This window comes from Caretta caretta, chromosome 9, assembly GCF_965140235.1.
Source record: "Caretta caretta isolate rCarCar2 chromosome 9, rCarCar1.hap1, whole genome shotgun sequence".
Taxonomy (NCBI): Eukaryota; Metazoa; Chordata; order Testudines; family Cheloniidae; genus Caretta; species Caretta caretta.
Window position 1 is genome coordinate 93,797,299 of NC_134214.1, and position 25,278 is coordinate 93,822,576.

General features: G+C 39.9%; 1 long non-coding RNA gene across 1 annotated transcript in view; it reads left to right on the plus strand.

Moving 5' to 3' along the window:
* The window catches only part of LOC142073306 (uncharacterized), a 585,757-nt gene that overhangs the window by 144,685 nt on the left and 415,794 nt on the right, over positions 1-25,278 (plus strand). The window contains exon 2 of the long non-coding RNA XR_012670110.1: positions 19,326-19,405. This is a non-coding gene — a long non-coding RNA (uncharacterized LOC142073306). The remainder of the gene's footprint in view (positions 1-19,325; positions 19,406-25,278) is intronic.

Genomic DNA, 25,278 nt, shown 5'->3' on the forward strand with positions numbered 1-25,278 from the left:
AGGTGCAGCCCGGGAATAGGCAGAGGCAGCTGGTCCTACCCCCTTGCCAATGATGAGTAGCCATTACAGACTGCAGTTTGCCCCAGTGATAATGACTGCCAATAGCCACTGGGGTGGGTTGGGGGTTCCCTGGGGTCTGGGAAGGACACAGGGCCTGAGGCAGGCGAGACACCAGCCAGTAGGTGGTGCTCCGAGGCTGGAAAGAGCTAGTTCCCAGAAAACCAGCAGGAGGTGCCACACCGGTGAGTCAGTGATCTGCTACCCCCTCCTCAATCTCCTCTTTTCCAAACTGAACATATCCAGTTCCTTCAGCCTTTGCTCATATGACTTGCATTCCACCCCTTTTGATCATCTTTATTGCTCGTCTCTGGATCCTTTCCAGTTTCTTTACGTCCCTTCTATAAATTGGTGACCAAAATTGGACACAGTCCTCCAGCTGAGGCCTACCCAGGACCGAGTAGAGCAGTGCTGTCACCTCTCATGACTTGCATGCTATGCCTCTGTTAATGCAACCTAAAATTGCATTTTCTTTTTTTTTTTTTGCAACAGCATTATTTTATTGACTCATGCTGAGGTTTTGATCCACCACAACTCCCCAGATCCTTCTCAGCAGTGCTGCTTGCCAAGCCAGTTATCCCCCATTCTGTACTTGTGCATTTGTTTTTTCTTCCCTAAGTGTAGCACCTTACATTTGTCTTTGTTGAATTTCACTTTGTTGCCTATAGCCCAGTTCATCAAGATCCCTCTGAATTTTAGCTCTATCCTCCAAAGTGTTTACAACCCCCCAGCTGTGTGTCATCTGCAAACTTGATCAGTGTGCTTTCTATACCTACTTCCAGTTAATTAATAAAGATGTTAAACAACACTGGACCCAGAACAGATCCCTGTGGAACCTCACTTGAGACCTCCCTCCATCTGACATCATTCCATTAATAGCTCCTTTGTGTTTGCAGTTGTTTAACCAATTAACCACTTAATGGTAGTTAAGACTGCATTTCTCCAGCTTACCTATCAGAATGTCATGTGGGACTGAGTTAAAAGCCTTGCTGAAGTCCAGGTATATTATGTCCATCATATGCCCCCTCTCCACCAAACCAGTTACCCTGTCAAAGAAGGAAATCAAGCTTGTTTGGCATGGTTTGTTCTTAGTATCATAGAAGATTAGGGTTGGAAGAGACCTCAGGAGGTCATCTAGTCCAACCCCCTGCTCAAAGCAGGACCAACCCCAACTAAATCATCCCAGCCAGGGCTTTGTGAAGCCGGGCCATAAAAAAACCTCTTAAAAATCAGTGCTGGCTGCTCGTGATCACCTCTTCATCCTCCAGCTATTCACACATTAAATGCATTACACATTGCTCTAGTAGCTTCCCAGGTATCGAAGTCAGGCTGACTGGTCTATAGTTCACCGGCTCTTCCTCCCCCCAACTTTTATAGATGGGCACTTCCTTAGCCCTTCTCCAGCCTTCCAGGACCTCTCCTGTAATCCATGAGTTTGCAAATATTATTGCCAATGGCTCTGAGATTTCTTCAGCTAATTCTTTCAGTACCCTTGAGTGAATAGCATCTAAAGGATGCTAGTGAAGGAAATCTGGATATGAATCTGGGTTTCAGTATGGAAACTCAGGATCATCTCTAACTAGACACCAAAGAACTCCCTTTATTACATGTGGAGTCGTCAGATAGGACCCTTTGTTTATCCTCTTTTTTTTTTATGGCCAGTTCTAATGCGGGCCTACTATGAATTGTAAGGATGGAAGTTATGGAGGAGACTGTTCCCATCTTCACTGCACTATCCCCTTCTTCTCTCCATCTTTTGATCATTGGTGGAACTAGTATGAGTACCTCATCGTCTCATTTCTCACTCTCATAATCTGTGTTTTCAACCTTTCTATTTAGATTGTAACATCTTTGGGACAAGCAAAGTCTTTTTGTTCTCTGTGTGTGTGTGTGTGTGTTAAGCACGTAGCACAATGGGTCTATGCCTGGGGCTCCTAGGTGCTACGGTAATACAAATAATAAACAGCAATAATAATGTAATTCAGCCACTACCAACAAACTTCTTTTCAGAACAGATTTAATTGCCCACTTTCTTATATGGGAATAACAACATTTAATTATGACTAGGGGGCGGAATGTAATTCTTGTGCACGGCATAATCAGAAGTAGGTGTTCTGTCTGCAGTCTTTTTACATAATGTGTTTTGATGACAACAAGCTATTAACAAAATCATAGAATTGTTGAACCGTAGGACTGGAAAGGGCCTTGAGAGATCATCTAGTTCAGCCCCCTGCACTCGTGGCAGGACTAAGTATTATCTAGACATCCCTGACAGGTGTTTGTCTAACCTGTTCTTAAAAATCTCTAATGATGGAGATTCCACAAGCTCCCTGGGCTTATTTCTGTGCTTAACCACACTGAGAATTAGGAAGTTTTTCCTAATGTCCAACCTAAGCCACCCTTGTTGTAATTTAAGCCTGTTGCATCCTGTCCTATCCTCAGACGTTAAGGAGAATAATTTTCCTCCCTCCTCCTTCGTAACAACCTTTTATGTATTTGAAAATAGTTGTCATGTCCCCTCTCAGTCTGCTCTTCTCCAGACTAAACAAATCCAGTTTTTTCAATCTTCCCTCACAGCTCATGTTTCCTAGACCTTTAATCATTTTTGTTGCTCTTCTCTGTACTTTCTCCAATTTGTCCACATCTTTCCTGAAATGTGGCGCCCAGAACTGGACACAATACTCCAGCTGAGGCCTAATCAGCGCGGAGTAGAGCAGAAGATTTACTTCTCGTGTCTGGCTGACAACGCTCCTGCTAATACATCCCAGAAGGATGTTTGCTTTTTTTTTTTTTTTTTTTTTTTTGCAACAGCAAAACCTGTTGTGAGTCAAACTGTTGACTCCTATTTAGCTTGCCCTCCCCAGGCATTGGATAGGGAGTCTAGGTGTCCAATTTGGGGCTGAGGATTTCAGTGAAGAGCAGAACACCTAAACATCAGGTGTTACAATGCCTAATCCCATTGTGGGTCTTTTCCAAAAATCATTTCCAGGACAAGACATTAACTGGTTCCTTTATAAATATAGGGGAAACCTGGCCTTCCAGGGAAATAGGACAGCAGTATTGCCAACCCCAAATGTTCAAAAATCATGAGTCAGGCTCACCAAAAATTGTGAGATTGGCTTAAAAATCATGAGATTATGTAAAGAAATAATAGATTTAGTGGTTGTTTTTTTTTAATTTGCCTTCTGCTTTTTAAGCCTTTAGGGTGCACTGAGGTCCCATTCTGAAGCTTCCACAGACACAAGGGCTCGAAACTTACTTTTTTCTTTTAAAAATGAAGGCTGAAATAATCACATCCACTTGACACCAGGAGCTGGGGCTTTACAGAAAATAATAGAGACTCATGATAAAATCATGAGAGTTGGCAACATTGCTCAGCCACACCAGTGTCTGAAGTACGTGCTCTTGTGTAATGCCACTTAGATCTCTGTGTAGAGAGTAGCCTACCTGCATGTCTGTCTGCTAAATGTTTTGCAAATTTATTTCTTACACCCAAATGCTGGCCTCTACCAGTGTGTCATTGGGCTGCTAATATCCATTTGACACTTCCTGTTTCCGTTACCAGTGTGTAAAACCTTAGGTGTATTTCGTGCATCTATCTGGTCACTCAGTTATGCAGCTTCTGGTACCTATCTCTCTGAAACACAAACAAAAGGGTGAGGGGGGAAAAATCACTTTGGTGGAGAGATTTCTGTCACATAGATGAAAAATGTTGACCACTAACAAGATGTGTGTTAATATCAAATATCTTGTGCATGTCTTTAGTCTCCTCATAATTCATTAGTTAACAGGTTAAGGACCCGATCCTGTTCCATTGAATTTAATGGGAATTTTGCCATTGTCTCCAGTGAGAGCAGGATCAAACCCTTAACCTCTGACTAGCAATGACCACTTCTGGGTTGTAGATTTATAAATGGCTACAGAGGTTTTCCAGCCATGCCATGGGTACCTGAGATTGACCTTTATGCCTATTGACCTTCATATAATATTTTCTTCAATCAAAGCAGCTTATTAAGGTTTAATCAGTTCATAGAATTTGTAATAGTACTTTCAGAAAAAGTTTCACATTAGAAACAATTTCCCAAAACTATAGACTTTTTCTGGGGCTGATCTGTGTCAGTTGCAAATGTAATAAACTCAGGACTTTAATGATGCAAATTGAATTTTGTAGTAAGAGTAAAGTCAGTACAGGCCAGGAATTAGTTCTGAATCCAAGAAGAGAAGAATGAACTATTAATTCACTGGATCTATTATAAGTGTTTCAATAGTTGTTTTTCAGATACAATTATCCTTAAGGTTAAATAGCACAGATCCAAAAAACAAAACCCCCTCAGTTCGGCTTAACTCCTCACTCAAGTTACTTTATTAGGCATGAAAGAGCTCTTTTCCTACGCTAACCAGGCACAGACTCAGGGGGTTTAGGTACAAGGTGATACCACAAGTCCACTCCATGTAACACCTCAGACAGTTTATATACATCTTTCCTAGCTACTAACATATATATTTCTTGCATGGGAAGACCAATCGCTTTGCAGATTGCGTAAGGCAATCTGATCAGTTCAGTTTCTGCCTCCTTTGTTTACTAACTACCACAATAATTAGGTTAGTTAGGTTCTGCCTCTCTGATTTCCTATAAATTATTCACAATAGTTAGTTGTTTCAGCAATTACTTTGAGTTTGTCTTGCCTTAATTTGGGCTTGCCCATGTCTGCTAAGCCAGCCTTGCAGGCTGCATTCACTTCCAAAGAGAATTAAGTCAAACTTCCACACGGGGATTTAATGTGACTAACAAATCCACTTCAAATTACTACCTTTAGCTGATTGGAATTAACTTTCCTGGATGTCCCCGTGCAGACAAGCTCTCTGAAATGGTTGAAACAAAACATTTTGATTAACCTGAACTGAGATTCTTTTTTCTGTTTGTTCAAACACAATTTCAACTTTTTTGTAATTCTATAGCGCTGCTGTTATGCTCTATCATGCCCCATCTTCTGTGTCTTCTAGAGATGAAGCCAGCTGGTTGGGGGAAGCACACACAAGGTAGGGTGAGTGGAACTAGTCAGACCCTTTCCCATGCTGTCCTGAGAACCAGTCAGGTCATAGAATCATAGAATATCAGGGTTGGAAGGGACCTCAGGAGGTCATCTAGTCCAATCCCCTGCTCAAAGCAGGACCAATCCCCAACTAAATTATCCCAGCCAGGACTTTGTCAAGCCTGACCTTAAAAACTGCTAAGGAAGGAGATTCCACCACCTCCCTCGGTAACGCATTCCAGTGTTTCACCACCCTCCTAGTGAAAAAGTTCTTCCTAATATCCAACCTAAACCTCCCCCACTGCAACTTGAGACCATTACTACTTGTTCTGTCATCAGCTACCACTGAGAACAGTCTAGATCCAGGTAAGCACCAAGAACTAACTCCCATATAAAATGACAGGTTTCAGAGTAACAGCCGTGTTAGTCTGTATTCGCAAAAAGAAAAGGAGTACTTATGCTCAATAAATTGGTTAGTCTCTAAGGTGCCACAAGTACTCCTTTTCTTTTTCCCATATAAAAGAGTGTCAGGATTAATTTTCCTTCCTCTTTCTGTTATTTCTCCCACTACCTAGCAGTTTTTATAGTATCCTTTGACGAATCAAACGCTGGATGAACCAATAGCCTGACCCAGTACGGAAAAGAGTTTCCTGCCATGTCAGCATTAGGTATTATTCTCAGTACTTCTGATTTCTTTCCCCAGTGTTTATAACGTGTAGCTGTCTCTTTCTTCCCAATGCCAAACACTTGTTACACTAAACTAAACTGACTTCACACATCTGTTAGCTGGAGTATTGTCATTAAAATCCTGTGCTGGCATCCAATTTGATTTTAACAATATGCCAAATAATAGGCAAGGACTGAGAGTATTGGGAAGCATTATTACTATTATGAAACAAACTGGGAAAAATGTAGGGCTATATCTGGATCCAAACTCCCCCTGAGTTGGTCCATTTCCATGTTCCCCAAACGTGGCTTGTGCCTATCTATCACTCCGTGGCAAGAATGCTTTTGTGCAATGGCCAGCCCAGGCAGGCAGATAAGGAGACCGATCTCATTAAGCACAGAGAAATGCTAGTCGGTGTGAATTTCACACCGCAATTTAAGCCTTGCTCAATACTCAAATCCTTGTTTATGTTAAATACTGGTGAAGAAGCTTTTGTGCATTTCTCATGTCCATGATTACCGGGAAGATTCACTAATCCCACCCAGGTGTTTTGGGCAGTCCAGCTGCTACTGTTACCACATAATGCTGAAAGCTGTATGTGTAAAATGTGTGCTAGATGGTATTTTGCAGTCATCTAATGATGCTTTTCTCTTCTATCATCTAATTCTGTGGTCAGAGATGGGAATGGAAGAAGAATCCTAGAACAATTAAGAGATGTTGGGACCAGGAACCCAAAATCAGAATAGGATTTTTCCTTTCCCTTCTGCTTTAAAAAGTATAGTCAAAAAAGCACAACGTCCCTCAAATTGGTCCACGGAAAAATAAATTAATAACTTACTATTGCAGCTTTCTTCCTATTTTGTACCTTACATATAACTGGACGTTACTTCTAGAATTCAAAAGTACATTGTGCAGAGAAATGCAGGCCATCGATGGTATCTCAGCAAAGACAATAACTAATGAGAAGAGAAAATTGAGCAAATTAAATCCACTCTCACAACAATGAATGGGATAAGAATGGAAAACACATTAAACCATTATAAAAAAAAGTGAAGACTGCAAGTGCCATCTTTCCTACAGAGAAAGTGGGGTTGGACTCTCCCCCAAATGTGTTTTTGTTTCTATCCGTAAGCAACATAGGTCTGCTCCTTTAAATGCTACACCAAGTTAATGGAGGTGCAGAGCCATTGATGCATCAGGCCCTATGTTGCTAAAGCACCATTTTTCCTTCTTTCATGTACTGTGCCTACAGGGATGCTTTTTTTAAAAGAAAGCATAACTGGGGGCACTTCTTCTGAAAACTCACATCAGTGGAGAGTTCCTGCTCCGAAGAATTTATCTCCCTAGGTGGACTGTTTCACTGGGAAGGTATTCATCTTTTTAACTTAAAACGATCCCATTAAAAAGCAAACAAACCACAAGTAGAGGTGTGCTAGCTGGGCGGTTAGGTTTTCTCCTGTAAAATATTCATCAGATCTCTCTTGGGTTCCTATATTTAAAAGTTTCCTGCTGGTGCAACCAATTCTACCATTTAAATATGTGAAATATCTTCTCCTGCTTTTCTTCTAATATTCCTTGTCTTCCTTGTCAATACAGCAAAACACAAACTAATCAAAAAGAGAGCTGTTTTGTCCTAACTTCCCTTTTGTTTTGAAGTCAGCCTGCAGTCAGTGCTCACAGCAGGATTGGGGCCTGGGAATTCTTGGGGCTTAATTCTGCACACTCTGCATATCCCATGGACTCCCTGACTTCCCTGGGAGCTTGTGGTGAGCAAGGATTGAACAATTTGGTGCTAAAAAAGGGAACATGTGATATTGTGATGGGGCTTAACCACCGTGCCCTGCAAGGTACAGGATAAAACACCAATTAGTCATGCTCAAAGGCTGGGGGAGGCTAATTAACTAATCTCACTTGTATTAGCTGTATACCATATTGTAATGTAATATTTGAGCAGGTATAGTGTGAGTCTCTGTGACTGTACAAATCACCATGCAGGAGAGGGAGGTTAATTACTGTGGAAAGCTGCTCTTCTACATAAATTGTTATGCTCCCCCTAAAAGAGGAGACCTCTTGATACTAGACAGGCTATGGTTGGATCTTACAACTGGAAACTCCCTACATCTGGATTGAGGAATTGTCCACAAAAGGACTAAAGACTCAGACTGTTTTCATCTTCTCCCTGTGAAGATGAGTCATGGGAGTGGAGTCAGCTGAGTTTGCTGCTGGGAACACAAGGCAGGAGGGAAATAAAAACCCCAAACAAAAGTGACTAGGCTTCTTTATGTTGCTAGGACTCTGGGGGACAAGGAGCTTCCTAGGCATAAGTAAGAGATCCCCAGCCTTTTAGCCTAGGTTAACCCTGAAGGAAAAATAGAGCTTGCTTGTTAGAGATGCCTTTATTACCTTTAAAAACCTAAGACTGTAACTCATTTATGTGTCTGTATTCACTTGCTTTAACTTTGTAAACAGCACTCTAGTTTCCTATGCTATTTAATAAATCTTCATATGATTTATTATAGAATTGGCCACAAGCATTCACTTTGGCCTGAGATCTAAGGTGCAACTGACCAGGGGTAAGTGACTAGCCCTTTGGGATTAGAAGTCATTGGAATATCTCTGTGATTCTTAGTCTTACGGGCCATTTATCACAGAGGACAGACCGGAGGAGCCAAGTGAACTGCCTCTCTCCATTTAAGGCTGTTAATGTGCCTGAGGAGTTTGCACTTGGAGCAGTTGGTTGATGAAATCTAAGTTTCGAACTCACGACCAGTTTTCATGCCCTGTTTTTTGGAGAATCTGCCTGAAATTGGTGCTTGCTGTTGCGCCACTATTGGGAGCATCACAGGACGGATTAGTGATAGTAAAGAATAGATGAAAGATCTTATAAAATAGACAAAAGCGAAGCCACAATAAGAATTAAAACTAACGGGCAAATACCAGGCTACTGGCCACCGTTAAAAGGAAACATGAATGAGGTTCAAAACAAATGAGTGCCTGGAAAATAAAATGAAGTGTGAGATATTTAATCACAAATCAATACTTTCTTTTCAGGAACCACTTACTGTACCTGATAGTAATTTACAGATTAGTGTGACAGGTTGAGCATTGCCTTGCTAAAAAGCTACCCCCTGCAGCAGCCCATGGGGTGGGGATAATCGCACTCGCATGCGTGCGCTCCTCATGTGGCTCCTAAAGGGGGTGCTCGACCATGGACAGTTTTGTGACACTCAGGTAATTATATTTTTATGATTCGTGACATTTCAAAGGCATAGATCAAATCTTGTTATGTCATGAGAAACCTAAACCTAAAATAGTCTTTTTTTGTGTGTTTTGCCTCCCTGTATTTTGTCATTTTATTAACCAAGGCCAGAATTGGAAATTTTCTTGGTAATTGGTGATTTATATTCTGTCCACCATCATCTGTCGTGAATGTGGGATGTAGGGTTTTTGTTTTGTTTTGTGGGTAATGAGCAGATGTAAATACCTATGAGTCAGATTAATTATGCTGTATTCCCTCATTTCAGAGACACTCTTACAATGAAGTATGTAATCAAATCCTGTTGCCCTGGTGATTACTAGTTCAAGTCTGGATTACAGCAGGTCTACATTCCTTACTTTTTTTTAAAACTTTCAGATATGTGCATCAGTATTCAGAATTGAACAGACATAGGCACATGCTACAAATTAAATAAAACCAGATTAAAATAGCACCAGATTCCAATTTATGGAAAATAACGTAAATTACAGAGAATACAAACATGTTATGCTACAGTAAATTCAGAATAGTCCTGAAATTATTAAGGTGCTCTGAATTCCCAGAATTTAGTAGATGGTAAATGACATTTAAAGGGGCCCTGTAAAGGCTGATGGCCCATAAACATGACCAGCTCCCCATAATATCCAGCTTACCGTATTTAAAAGTGACTAGTAAGGATGAGTGTCTCCATTTCTAACTCTGATACCTTCTAGGGTGCCTAATTTTCTGTGAGTACATGATCAATACTTTCTGAAAATCAAGCCCTTTAAGGGGTCTCAAATGGGGCACGTCAAACAGAGGCCCCCCCAAAGACTAATCACTCTTGGAAATGTAGATCATGAGACCTGATCTAAAGCCTCTTGAACCCAAACCTATCATCATCCCCCCCAAAATAAGGAATGGCATGTTTGTATTCTACACACTAGTCACAGGACTCTGGGGGAAATATTGACTGTCTCGTAATTTTCAGTCTGTGACATTTAGTATTTAGTTCATATAGTTATTTAGTCCAATATGAAATCTATTGGATTTGCACCCCTCATTTTGGAAACAGACACTGTTTCAGCTATTAGGATGTATTTTTGTGATGTGCTTGACATTTTGCAGACTCTGGGTATATTTGAGGACTTGCAGGCTTGATAAATATCCATTTACTTTGTTTTTCTGGAACCCCCCATCTTTGCTGGGCTCTGGATTGATTGCCGGACAACCTGCCTGGTTGTTTGCGTGGTCATAAGATCTACACAAAGACTGGGGTCCAACTACGTGTAGCTGATTCAAAATACTGGGCTATATTGCTGTGTAGAATGATGGTTTTTTGAAAAGCTCTCCTCGTAATGCCTGTACTGTTTAGACTGTAAGCTTTTCAGAGGGGGGACTACTGCTTGTCTTGTTCAGATCTAGAGGGAGTGTCAGCTCCTAGAAAATGGTAAATAATATTAAATGTCAATATTATTAACAAAGCATGCAATGTGTAGAAGAGCAGACAAGACTATACAGTTTCACCTCACACATCAACAGATTAAAATATATATTTACGGGGTAGTTGGTACCAACTCCTTGAGTCTCCGTTCTCGTAATAAAGGGTCCATGCAATCTTTTCTTTCAGACACCTCTCTCTCTGACACCTCCAGTATTTTTGTTGGCTTTTTTTTAAAAAAGGTTTTGTGGCACAATGAAAAACCATGCTGGAAGAAAGTAAATTTTCCTCTAGGGAGTGCCAGTAAATTTTCCTCCAGGAATGCCATTCATTTGTTATAGGAGTTACAACTTCAAGGAATATGATTTTACCCTTTCCACCAACCAGTGATGTTATGTCAACGAAAGGAAATGCCTGCTACTATAGGTTTGGACCTGCTGCCATTGAAAGAGAACTCCATTGCGTGCAGGACTGGGCATTCGTTCACCCTGAAATCTTACACATAAGTATTGGTTACTTTGGATGTTCCCTTGACTCCAGGAGACACTTACCTATGCTCTTTTATGTCTTGTTCACTACAAAAAGTGGCACAATATGTGATAACATGCAGCCATATAATGTAGATAAGAATTTTAGTGCTGGACAAACTTAAATAGGTATTAATGGCTGTCCCATAGGAACCAAATGTGATGCATTCTTTGAGAAGCTCTAAAAATTGGTTTTAAATTCTTGAAGTATTTGCAGCTGGATTGGCACATAAAATACTACTCGATGCAATCCATCCAGGTAATGCAAGTAGATCCGCTACATCAGTGCGGATTAAACCTTAACCTGCTATACCCCAGCTCCATCCCCTCCATCTTCTAGTCTTGAACCCTTCTTAAACAAATATTGCCAATTGTGCTGAATTATGGCACATTGTACAATTATTTTATTATAATGGATAAACATCAGTTAAATACTAGGAGGAGAATGCTTTCTAATACATGCTATAGATGGAAGCGTATTTAAGAAATATTTGAGTTACTGGTGATCTACTGATAATGAGGATGTTTCCTCTTACTGTGAAGAAGCCATCTTAAAGATGCGTCTCCCAATTGTGAAGTGTTTCAAAATATATGAATATTAGTGACTATCTATGATGAACAAAGACCTTCAGATACCTCCATCCATTCCCCCTGCATCGCTGCTCCCACCCCCACCCCAGCGATAAATATCGGACTCATCTCCTTCAACAAACATCCCTCTAACACATCTGGCCACCTGCAGTAGGAGTTAAACCAAGCACAGCCAACTTCTCTTTAAGTAGGAGCTCACACATTAGGGGAAGCAGGTTTGCGTCCTTCTCCTGTAAGACTGTTGCTGCCCTTTCAGATGTAAGTAAAACTCAAGCTAATTGTTCAAGCAAGGCTTACCATATTAAATAAAAATGCACAGATGTGGAAAGCAGTTTTCTCCTAGAAGTAGCAGCCTTCTTACAGGACTGCCTTCAGCATAAGCTCTGGAATACTAAGTGTAGCTACTCCCATGGGCTTTTAGGAGAACTGCTTCACGCTTAGCAGGTGGATGTTGCCTCCCTTTGTTAGGAAGGCTGGGGTGATGGACCATGAGTACTTTCTTTGGGTCCCAAAGTGTTTGTATAATCTATTATAGTTCTATTCCAGTCCCTGCTCTCCCTCCTTCCAGTGGAACTGGATGCGAGTATCCAGCTCATCCTCTTATTTCATTTTGCCTTCATTTGTCTCGTGCCTTCATCAAGATAACTCTCTTGAGACACATTAGTCAATAATACATAATTTTAAACTACCTGTAGAAAATCCATATTTAGATAATTGAGGCTTTGCCACCTACCCCTTGAAATCCTGTAATCACTACATTAACATGTTGTCTTTACAGAGCATAAGCCTTTTAATCCCTTCACTGCCCACCTACCATCTCAGTACCTGCACAGACCAGCTGGCTCAAGCCAGTTTCATTTCTGATGTTCCTTTTCACAAAATAAGGACTATTTGTTTCTTTTTCCTCTTCACAGACCTCATAGGAATGGTGTCTTGCTTGAATGCTTTAGTACGTCAGTAACATTATGATTTCTGTGAATCTTTGTTTCAAATGGTATCTTTCCAGGACTGGAAATATGCAATAAAGTGTCTTATACCTCAGGTTAATTGATTATAATTAGGGCCAAACAAGTATTAAATGGAAGCATTGCTATCTAATGACTGCTGACCTGTATGTTGATGTCCTTACCAAATCCAAATTAAATTGGTAATAGTGGCAACTTCCTTGTTAATCTTAGCACAGAAGCTAAAGATACCAACATTATGGAGACTGGCTTACCCTTTTTCCTCCTCCATGCTTCCTCTATACCAGTGGTGGGATCACAAGTGGAAGTTTATTGCCATTGCCGACCCTGTGCCTTCTCTGACTTCAGTCTTTGGGACTGTCAATCTGATGTCTTGAATGAACATTGAATCCACTTTGAAGGAGTAATTTTCCAAGTTGCAGGAGGAAATATCACAATCAATTGGACTCATAAAAATGATGAAAACGTGCCCTTTGTCTAGAACGGTTCTTTTATGTCTTGTCCTTTGTAACAGATCAAAACCTGACTTCAATCTACATTATATACTTGTGAGCCTCACATGGATTATGAGCAAATGTTGTTGATAAATTCGCACAGACATGTTTGGACAGGGCTTATGCACTCTTAAACATTGTTTTTATGGGGACTGTGCACCTATATACTTGTCAGTGAGTATGTCCTACACTGGAAAGTATCTTCTATTATTATGTCTGACAGCTGACTGAATTTTATCCAACTGATGTAATCTTTGTACTCAAAACTTTTCTCTCTAATGGGGAAGTTTGCTGATTACCATGGGGAACAGGAAGTCCTGAGTTCTATGGCTTGGTCTGCCACTGACCTTGTCGGATTCTGGGCAAGTCATTTAGGCCAAAACTTTCAAGAGTGGCTGTAGTATCTTAATGATGAGCAGACCTATGTCAAGAAACTCTTTATTAGGAACTAGGTATGGAAATGGGGTAACAAACTTTCTCTACTCTGTGTAGCGGCAGCCTGAGACAGCTGTGTCCTGGACTTCTCTCAGTAAGAGTGTCCCAGGAAACCAAAGACTGCATGAAGGGTGTACAGAGAGTATGGCTTCTCTGCAGTTCCTGGAGGATTTACTTTATAGTACAGTGGCCTCAAAGTTTGGTGCCCAGTTTTACACATCTAAATTGGGCAAGCAAAACTTGAATTTCCAAAATAAGGCCGATGGCCTTAACTTCTCTGTCTCAGTTTACTCATCTGTAAAATGGATACACTAATAAATACCTGTCAAGTGTTATGAGACTTATTTACTGTTTTAATGCACTTGACATTACTGGATGAAAATAGCTGTAAAAGTGCAAAGTATGAACATTAATAATTTCTAGGAGATAAATCATTTTCACCAGCCTCTGTTTCTAAAATGTAACTTATTCTTATTGTATCATCCATCTTTGTCTTCAGACCTGAATTCTGATATCTTCTTTTTACCAATGTAACTCAATTGACTCCAGTGGAACATCTAATTTGCACTTGTCCAAGTACTATTAGAATCAGGGTCTTTAAATTTGCAAAGATTTTTTTTTTAAAAATCTAATTTGACTCAGACCTGTGTAAATCTGGAGGAATTCCTTTGAACTCTGCGGAGTTGCTCCAGATACACGTCAGGAGTAGGATCTGAATTCGACCTGGGATATTTATACTACTGCAGGAAAGAGCTATCTTTTATCTCTAATGTCCTGATTTAGCAAAAGGTGTCATATGAATGGAACTTTGGGCCGGTCCCAATCCCTTTTCAGGATTAGGGACTAAAATTGTGCTTAGAAAAGAGAGAGGTCCAAGCCATGAAGTTCTGATCTAATCTTTCAGGAGAGAAGAGATTGGATCTTTACAGCGCGTCCCTCAAAAAAATTCTAAATTCTGAAATACCCATTAGATTTTTACAGGGTTCGAGAGCCCATAAATGTGCTATAAACTATTGAATGACACCAGTATTTTTCTTGAGTTATCTTGATGACTGTTAAGAAGTATATTCCTGGAAGAATATAGCTAATTCTGAATACATCTGAAATCAGAGGAAAACATTTAATTTGGATTCACTCAAAGTGGCATAGTGAGTCTGTTGTCACATCCATTGTGTTATAGTAAAATCATTTTATTGTAATAACTGTCTAATAGTAGCATTTCTTTTAATACCAATTTCCTAACATTATGCTCAGTATTATAGGATAATTATTCTAATAGAAGCATCACTGATATAGGCTAGGTGCAGTATTATCAAATCTATTTTGATTCTCTGTGATTATAAGTGTTCTTAATTTCACTTCTATTGTAGAAAATGGTTAAAATAGGCTCTAGATGGCTTTCTTGCCTATTTCTAGCTATAATGTTTCCTGCTAAAGCAGAAGCACTTGCGAGTGGAAGGAACGAGGAGATGAGCAGAAACAAAATAAAATGACTGAATAATACACATGCCCCTTTTATTTTGTTTGTTGCAATTTATTCCTGGTTGGTGGGACATTTCTGGGCATCAGGTTCCCAAATGAGCTGACATTTGAATTTGGTTTACAATCACCAAAGAGGGGTCCGGTTCGACCTGTCAACCAACCACTTTGTAACTTTGAGTAGAATCAGATGCTGTATGGCAGACAGCAGCCAAGTAGAACTTTCTGATCTTGTGTTTCAGGAGTTTTCTTCTATGAAACAAAGTGCTTGGGTAGCTGAGCATGAATCACTTATCACGATGAGCTTGTGCTTGATGCTGGAATAAATTTATGTTTAGCTCTGAAATTATCCAGGGTAATAAATGATCCCTCCTAAAGAGCAGGGGTGGTACTCAAGTTTGTGGCCTTGTACCACATAAACACATCTCCTAGTTCTACAAAAGATAGAATGACCCTGATGCCAGATGATGATGATGCCAGATGACCCTGATCTCCTCCTTTGAGAAGATAACTTTTTTTTAAAAGACAAAGTAAATGCAGTAGAACTAACCTACTTGGATTTCAGTAAGGCATTGATAATTCCACATCAGAAATTATTAGTTAAATTGGAGAAGATGGGGATTAATATGAGAATTGAAAAACGTATAAGGAGTTGGTTAAGGGGATGATTGCAACAGGTCATGCTGAAAGGTGAACTGTCAGGCTGGAGGGAGTCTACTAGTGGAGTTCCTCAGGGATCGGTGTTGGGATCAATCTTATTTAACATTTTTATTACTGACCGTGGCACAAAGAATGAAAGTGTGCTCATAAAATTTGTGGCTGACACAGAGTTGAGAGGTATAGCCAATATGGAGGAGGACAGTAATATCATACAAGAAGATCTAGATGACTTGTAAACTGGAGTAATAGAAAAGGGATGAAACTTAATAATGCAAATTCATGCATTTGGGGACTAACAACAAGAAGTTTTGCTATAAACTGGGGATTTATCAAGTGGGAATGATAGAGGAGGAGAAAGACCTGGGTGTATTGATTGATCACAGGATGACTATGAGGTGTCAGTGGGATGTGACTGTGAAAAAGGCTAATGCGGTCCTAGGATGTATCAGGCGAGGTATTTCCATTCGAGATAAAAAGGTGTTAGTAGCATTATACAAGGCACTGGGGAGTCCTCATCTGGAATACTGTGTGCAGTTCTGGTTTCCCATGTTTAAGAAAGGTTCAGAGAAGGGCTATTAGGATCATCTGAGGAATGGAAAACCTACCTTATGAGAGGAGTCTCAAAGAGCTTGGCTTGTTTTAGCCTAACCAAAAGAAGGCTGAGGGGAGATATGATTGCTCTCTATAAATACATTGTAGAGAACTCCTCTCCCTCCTTGGTATTTATCTAAATTTAAGCATCACTGTGGACACAAGAACAAATGGATATAAACTGACCGTCAACAAGTTTAGGCTCAAAAGTAGCCGAAGGATTCTATCAGAAGAGTGAAGTTCTGGAACTGCCTTCCAAGGGAACCAGTGGGAGCAAAAGACTGGCTTCAAGACTGAGCTTGATAAGTTTATGGAGGAGATAGTATGACAGGATTGCCTACAATGGCATGTGGCCCATTGGGACTGCTAGTAACAAAAATCCCCAGTGGCTGGAGATGGGTCACTAGATGGGGAGGTCTCTGAGTTACTACAGAAAATTCCTACCCAGGTATCTGCCTGGTTGGTCTTGCCCACATGCTCAGGGTCTAACTAATCACCATATTGGGGGTTGGGAAGGAATTTTCCCCAGGTCAGATTGACAGAGACTCTGGGGTTTTTTCGCCTTCCTCTGCAGCTTGGGGCATGGGTCATTTTCAGGTTTAAACTAGAGTAAATGGTGAACTCTCTAACTTGAAGTCTTCAAATCATGATTTGAAGACTTCAGTAACTCAGCCAGAATTTAGGGGCCTATTTCCGGAGAGTGTGGGCGAGGTTGTGTGGCCTGCAATGTGCAGAAAGTCAGACACGATGTTCCCTTCTCACCTTAAAGTCTGAGCCTAGGGTGACAGGAAGTAGAATGCCAACTAATTATGGCCTGATTGTCTTCATTCAGCACTCCCCTTGCCTTCAGTGGGAATCGTGTGCATGTGTAAAACTACTGCAGGATTAGACAGTAGTGGGAGTGAACATATTGGAGGAAATAAGTTTAGGGACTCAGTCTGCAAATTTTCATACACGTGAGCAGTGAGATTGATGTCCATGTGCTTGCACACACAAAAGGATTTTTCACCTGCGTAAAGATTAGCAAACTCAAACACATGGATTATGAGACCTTTGGGACAGGGACCATGTCCTTTATATGTTAACTGACAGGCACTTTTATGGCACTATATAAATAAATGTTACTAATAACATTACATTGAGCATTCAGTCATTGGTAGTTTACCCTCCCTAGAGGACTTGTTGGTTGCTACCTTTTGATAGAGTGCTACAAATATCTCTCTGGAGGACAAAAGCTCACTCAGCAGTACACAGATTACTTTATCCTGCCCTACAGATGCTTCATTTATTACGTAAATTATGCTTTAAGCAATGCCATCAAGTTAAAAACAAAACAAGACCAAAACACCTCACAAGAATGGTGTAACTGCTATAAAAGGATAAAGAATTGTTGTACAGAATTGAATACCATTGGCTAACCAAGGCTATAATTTTTAGAACAATTCTTAGAAACAGACAAGTGGAGGAATTTTCAGATAATTGAGCATCTTAATGTAATCCATCTTTTGAGATGAAGGATGATCTTGTGATTATTGTAAGGTGTTGAGCTGGGAATCAGGTGTGAGAGATTCATTTCCTGGTTCTGCCGCAGATTTCTTTGAGTGAGTCACTTAACCTCTTTGTGCACTCTTAGAAAGTACTAGTAATACTCCTGTCTTCCTTTGTCTTTGGGATCAGGCACTATCTTACTCTGCGTATGTAAATGACCTAGCTCGGTGGACTCCTGATCTCTGTTCAGATCTCTGGGTGAACCGATAATATGAATAATAATTTGGGGGATGGATTAAACGATTTGGCAATGTCCCTTTAATGAAGGAATCTTGACACTAACATTCAAACACTTTGGGTAAAGAGATTCTTAAATATTTAGTTTCACTTAATATAATTCAAATTCTTGTGAGTTTCAATTAATAATATAATTTGTTTCAGATATTAGGAAAATGAAATCTTCTACTATGGATCTGCCGCTAGTTTTGTTGTAATATAGCTAATGCTTTCCATTCTGTATTTTGCTCACTTGATGGAGCTTGTAGCCACTTTCAAATTGCCTTGATGTCAATCATCTTGAATGTGGAATGCTCATTAAATTCAATGGGCATCCTGATTGGGAAATGATGGTCCAAACAGCTTTATTGCTATGGTGTGTAACAGGAGGCTCTTGCACACCATATCCACAGAGCGTGTCAACTAATGTAGAGCCATATCCTGCTTTTGCTAACTGCACATGCAACTCTTGTTGAATTCACTGGGCGTTTTAACATGAACGGAGGGCAGTGGGCAGCTTTAAATTCCTATCTGTACTGGGGCACTTAAGTCTTATGATCAGTTCATGATGTTTGTTGACTTCGCTGCTAATGACATTGCTGTACTGCAGGCAGCGATAAACAGAATCAACCGTCAGGATGCATTAACGGAAACTTTTTCATTTTATGATGTTCTGTGTGCTTCCTGGGATTGACTCAGCATTAAATTAAATTTTAAAACTCAAACCGTTTAAAATAAAATTGAAGTGGAACTGCTACACTTGTTTTCTCTAGTTTATAAAGCCATATGAATCATGCTGTTAAGTTTTTTATTTGGGCTGCTGGCGCTAGCTGGCTTTCATGTTCAAAGAATACTTTGAAACCTTGAAAGTCTTCCTTGTTGTATGTCTTGATATTTTGGTGACAAAATGAAAACAGGATGAGTGAAAGACAGCTATGTTGTGTTTTTTGCTAGATTGTTCGTTTTAAACCTGGGCTGCAATTGTATGTTGGTGTAATTTCAATTATTTAGAGAGAGTAGGAAAGAGACCTAAGCACTACTGCTCAAAGGTTTTTTTCTGTACTGAGAGCCAGACTAGAAAGATGTTTTAAATTCGAGATACTGAAGGGACTAAGTGCTTCTCTCTGGAGAAATAAGAAGAAAAGCCATTTCAAATTTCTGATAACGTTTCTTCTGAAGAGAAGCCACTTGTCCTAATATTGATCTTGCAAACGTGCAAAAGTGTATTAGGTATCCTTAAGCAGGACAAACAGTCTAAATTTATACACAGCAAATATCTGGCGGAAGATTTAACACTAGTTACTGTAAACCACAAATGTGTATGATAGTCTCCTAACAGATTGTTAATGTACATTAACAAACTGGATCAATTTCTTCTGATTCTAGGCTGGGATTTGGAAAACCAAAAGCAAGACAACCCCCAAAGTATCTACTTCAGGCTTCATACAAGACTCCTTCTGCAGCAGGTCAGGATTTTGGTACTTTACTTACTGATAGCACTATGCAGATGGCTAGTTATCCTGGGTGTTTAATAAAGCTGTTAACCCTGTAAATTGATATTGAGCCATAGTATATTAAATCAAGGCTATCAGAAATCTGAAGCACAAGAGGTAAATGCAATAGAATAAGTGTTTTTTACAAGGTTTTTTTTTTTTTACAAACCTGAGCTCACCAGTTTCCACAAAAGTTAGTGATTTTGTGGTTAATTTCAAAATGTGGGCTTTATTATTATTATTATTATTTATTATTATTATTTTTAAGATGAAAGCTTAAACTCTACAAAAACTGAAGGGACAACCAGGTAAGTGATTGGACAGTGCACTAACAATCACCAGAATTAATCTGACCCCTGTTCATCTTAGATTTGGGACTTCAAGTTGCTCTCCCTAACAGTGAATATCAAACCATCCTATCCTCCACTATATACTCATCTAGGTGGCCCATTGCAATGGCATCACTGCGTCCTTATACATGGCACCCACTGATTCAATAGAGAGAGCCACATTTTCACTCTTACTTTAATTGGGCCTTAAAAGTCAGTTAAATATCTGAGGATCACATTCCTGGATTTGTGCTCACATTTAAAGTCTCACAAATATAAATCCTCCCAGAATCCAGATATACTCTAAAATGTGTGGAATGAACTCTGGGAGACACTTCCTCTCAAAACTGTGTGAGAGCTGAGCATAGAGTGGCTGACAGACTATCAGGGACTGATTCAAAGGCTATTTAAAGATCCCCCATTTTACTTCAGTTGCCTAGATCGTTTCTAATGATCCCCAAAAATCAGAAGGATTTTGAATTAATCTTTGTATACAAAAAGTAATTGTTGCCAAAGATACCTGAGGGCACATGGACATAGATGGGAATAAATTAGACAACAAACAGATTCAAAATTCCTTGATTGAGTTGAGGCAATTAGTTATAAAATTGTAAGAAATGTATGACCTTCCACATTCATATTTTCAGGGAACATCTTCAACAGCTATAATAAATTGCAAGTTTGATTCAGGATGAGTTTTCTACCATTAGACTGGTTAATAAATGTGAGAATCCCATCAGCCCTGACTCTTCGTATGCAAGCCTCTGAAATCACATTGCTGTCTAATCACATTTCCATGTTTTAGAATGAGATTGGCGGGGTCCAACATGGCAATATAAATTGTTATGTAGCTTTCTATGCTTCTGATCACCCCATTATTTAGTTGTTAAATTAAAAGCTTACAAGGTTATATTGTGAATTTAAAGTGTTAATTTGGCCAATGTGACTAGAAAACTGAAGGTCTTTGATTTTGCTCAAATGAGGTATGTTTGAGCCAGTGAACAATGGCTTATAAAAAGCAGTGTCTGTTGTGGGAGTTTGGTGAAGTAAATAAGAAAATAATCTGAATTCTGTCCCAGGCCACAGCACGTTACACAAAGGTGGCTCTGGCCTTCTCCATTAGAAATTGAAATAAACTATCAATCCCTTGATGTTTTTAGCATACAAAAGAGGGATGATACTGTTCCAAGATATAATGGCCGGAATTTATCATTAACATGACCAGAGGTAACAAGTTGGCAAGAAGATGGATGCAAGTGGGTGTTTGGCACAGCAGGGAAGGAAGGGATTTGAGGGAATCGGGCTGAGACCCCTCATTCTCAGAGTGTATCTGCATCAACTGTATCAACCCTAGGGCTAGAGTGCCCTAGGGGCAATGATCTTTAAGGCACCATATGTCAACTGAACATATCCATGGCATATCTTGCAGCCTCCAGAACACAGCAGAGATTCTGACCCTTAGTGTACAGGATTTAATAGACTTATTTGTATTGTCATGACTGCCAAAAGGGTTAGGAAAATCTGGACTTGTGCAATGTGTTGTTGTTGGGGGAGAAATATAAAGTGCAAGCAGATACTTACTATCCTATTTTGTTCTGCACTTATTAACAATCCCCAGATAGCTAGAGCAGTAAGGAATTATGAAAACCAGCAGCAATGCTTACTGATCAAAGACCTCCCAAAACCAACTGTGTTCAATGGTTAGTCAGTCAGTAAAAGGCCTCTTTACCCTACAAATGTGACTTGAGTCACGAGACCAAATTTCAACTCAGTCAGTTGTCCCTGATCTGGTTGCAATATTCACTGGCTGAATGGTGCCTTTTAAGTCAGGTTAGGGTCTTGGATATGCTTGGTTGCAGAACACAGTTAAAACATAGGCCAGATCTACTTAGATGAGTATAACTCTGCCACTCAAGGGTGTGAAAAATCCACACCCCGAGCAACGGAGTTATACCAACCTAACCCCGGGTGTACACAGCGTTATGTTGATGGGAGAGCTTCTCTCTGGGAGAAGGATTAACTATTAACTATTATCTCGGGGGAGGCATAGCTCAGTGGTTTGAGCATTGGCCTGCTAAACCCAGGGTTGTGAGTTCAATCCTTGAGGGGGCCATTTAGGGATCTGGGGCAAAAATTGGGGATTGGTCCTGCTTTGAGCAGGGGGTTGGACTAGACGACCTCCTGAGGTCCCTTCCAACCCTGATATTCTATGAACTACGCCATTGGGAGAATTGGCGTAGTAGTGTCCTCAGTAAAGTACTGCAGTATCATACATGAAGACAAGCCCATAGTTAGGAACTGCTTGAATCATGTGATAATAGGATTACAGGTCAACCATATAATAACCAAGGACCCCCTAACTCAGTGTTGTTTGTAGCAGAGAGGGGCTCTTTGTTTTCTGCTTCTCTCTGAAATGTTTCCCTACATGCTATTTGTTTACCACTTCTATAACCCATTAAAATACTGTTGTAAGCAACTGGGTGGTCAGTTGGGGTCAGTCCTTAGTCATGTTGTGCAGATAATCAAAACTACCTTTGTTCCGGGCGCTGCTGAATCTGCACTTGCAGCTCCAAATGGACCTTGTTTTTCATTGTTGTATTTCAAAGGAACTTCTGTCTTTGAAATGAGAGACCCAAATGGCCTTCCCTCTGCTGGTATGTGCATGTCGGAGAGAAATATCTTCACGACACTGTTCCTCTGTGCCTCATCTTCATCCCCATGTTTGAGCTTCATTTTTAGTTTTCCTTTCCTTCACATTTATCCTTCTGTGGGGATGCACGTGTATGCCACAGCATTGCTTTTACTATTGCTTTCCCTTTCCTTATTGGATATTAGACTATGTACCTTGTGACAAGCTATTAAAGGCTTTCCTTCCTAAAGTAAATTAGCAGGACAATCTATTAAGAAGGAATCTTTTTGCTAGGAAAAAAAATAAGTTGTTAGGTGCGTCATTAGATTGATTTTTAACATGCAGAGATGATTTTAACTTTAAAAATTATATTATGACTTTGAAATGTGGAGGTCTTGAAGTGTTCTGGCCAGATTACCTACTGTCAGCATTTTCAGCAGGTAGGAACTTGTCAGGTTGGCTTTTTCTGTAATGGCTCTGTCAAATTAACTAGAAATACAAGATACGAAGTGACAAGGTTATTTATACAAACGAACCCTGCTTGCACTCAACAGATCTGCATAACTGTTCTTGAAGAGAAGCTACATCACAGTTATACAGTAAGTAGGAAATATGGCTATGCTATAGTGAAGCTTTTAAATTATATAAGCTCCCTCAGAAGTTCCTGAAGGAAAAAAGAGCTGAGAAGATCTAAAAAGAAATGTCCATCTGGCCTGTGACAATGTCAGAGGTTTTGGCTCACGTAGAGTTTCATGTGAACCTTTCTTTCCAGGTTTGCTTCACATTGGTTGACACCCCTTGAATTGCAGACTTGATTGGGCGCAACCCTCACGTTTTCAAATGACTGCAGATTTTTGAAGACTTGCCTCTTAATGTTTGCCCCCAAATGGGTGCAGAGCTGTTATTCTGAATGTGAACCAGTGCAATGCTGAGACCACAGGCTGACAGAATGTATAGATAGTGCTAGAGGATAGAGGACTCTCTTCCTGCCCTGCTTCCTCCCTCTCCCACTCGCCACAGTGGAATGGAATGCCCTAGGAAGCTAAACGGTTATGCTTCCATTATTCCGGGTGGAGTCAAACTGGAGACAAGGTGGAGCCTTTGGTGTCATCAGAGGGGCAGCATGGTGGTGTGGTCAGTAGTTCCTCCCTTGTATTGATTCACAGGCCTAACAGTCCTATATGTGTGGTACACAAATAGCCTAGCTGCTACGAAAGCCCATGAAAAGGTAGTTGCAGTGGAGTATCTATTTTACACACAGCCATCAGATTTATTCCTTTTCCAAGGGTCTTTACACAAAGACAGTTTTTACTTGGGATTTGCTTTTGGGGTTCAGCATTTGGTCCTAAGATTTGTGTGTCCTCCCCCTGTTCGTCTCAAGAAAAGGCTAGCTCTGACTCATAATGATGATTTTAAAGTCCAAATTATTTAACTGTTCAGCAGGGAAATAATTAACATGCTCCTCTGTTGGGATTATGGGCAGATTTTTGGAATTGCAGGTGGAACACTGATTGCAAAGCCCCTTATGAAAAATCCTATAGGGCTTAATCGGTGAAAAATCAGGTTTTATAGGCACTTGAAGGTATCCTATAAGAAGATCTCTAGATCCTTATGAGATCTCATGGAGAGTGATATCCTTTCAACAGATTGTCTAGACCACACTAAAAAAGTCTATAGCAGGGACATAATTCCATATAAAAGGCTTCCTTTTAAATACCCACAAAGCCACCTTATTGTCCTTCCTCAAACACCTACTTAAAATTCTTCTCTGCCATGATACCAACAGAAAATGTGATATTAGTTGGAGAGCTAAGACCACGGCTTTTCATGCTGAGTAGAATCATCATCTTGTTTCCTTGTGCTTCTCCAGTCTGTTTTTTGTTTTGTCCTGTTGCCTCTTGTTTTATACTTAGATTGTAAACTCTTTGGCACAGGGCCCATCTCTGTAATATGTATACAGTGCCAAACACAATGGGGCAGTATCTCCTAGATGTTTCCACAATACAGATAATAATAAATGGGTCAAAAAGAGTATATAAATCTAAAGTTTATAATGTTGTCTTAAATTCTATAGAATGTTTTTCTATAAAGGATGACTATATTTTTCCCCATTACCTGATCCCTGGAGATGAATGGTAGCACCATAAACAAACCCTGGTTTCCTGAATTGAAGCTAGATGTTGAGAGATTCCAGCCAGGAAAGAGTGAAGAAAATTCAGTAGCTAAAAGTGGGAAATGGAAACTTGCTCTTAATAAAGCCTGAAATCAATAACCAACATTATGATTATTTGTCAACGCCCCCCATTTTAATTAATGATGTCAGAAAGTAGTGTGTAGTGCATCCCTGAAGTGACATTTTCTAATGGATACATTGTCTGCCAGAGTTGTTCAGATGTTGCATTGGGAGATTGTATCTCAGTGATGTCTTGGCACAATGTAAATGTAATTTATTTTTCTTTTCAGATATGAGGGCATTTTCATTTGTGGAGCGGGTTACTCTGTTTTTGTGTTAGAATGGCACAGGCACTTCAAAAACAGTGAATTCATTCTGCATTGGGTGGAATTTTCATTTTAGTGGGAGGGGAACAGCACAAGCCATAATCTTCATTGGCCAAAATATTGCCCCTAAAAGAGGAATTACTGTAAGGCTAACCATCTAAAATTCACTAAAGTTTTCAGATTATCCCTCTTATTTGTATCTGTAGAAGCCAAATATTTGATGTAAATGGATTCACATTCACAAATAATTTATTGCTCAGATTGTCTGACCTATGTTACCTGCTTTTTGTGAATATTCACCTAGGCCCTTTTGTCTGGGCATTGTCCATTTGACTGGAAATGCTTTAATCTGAACCGATAGACACTTTCCAAGCTGAAAAATAAATATA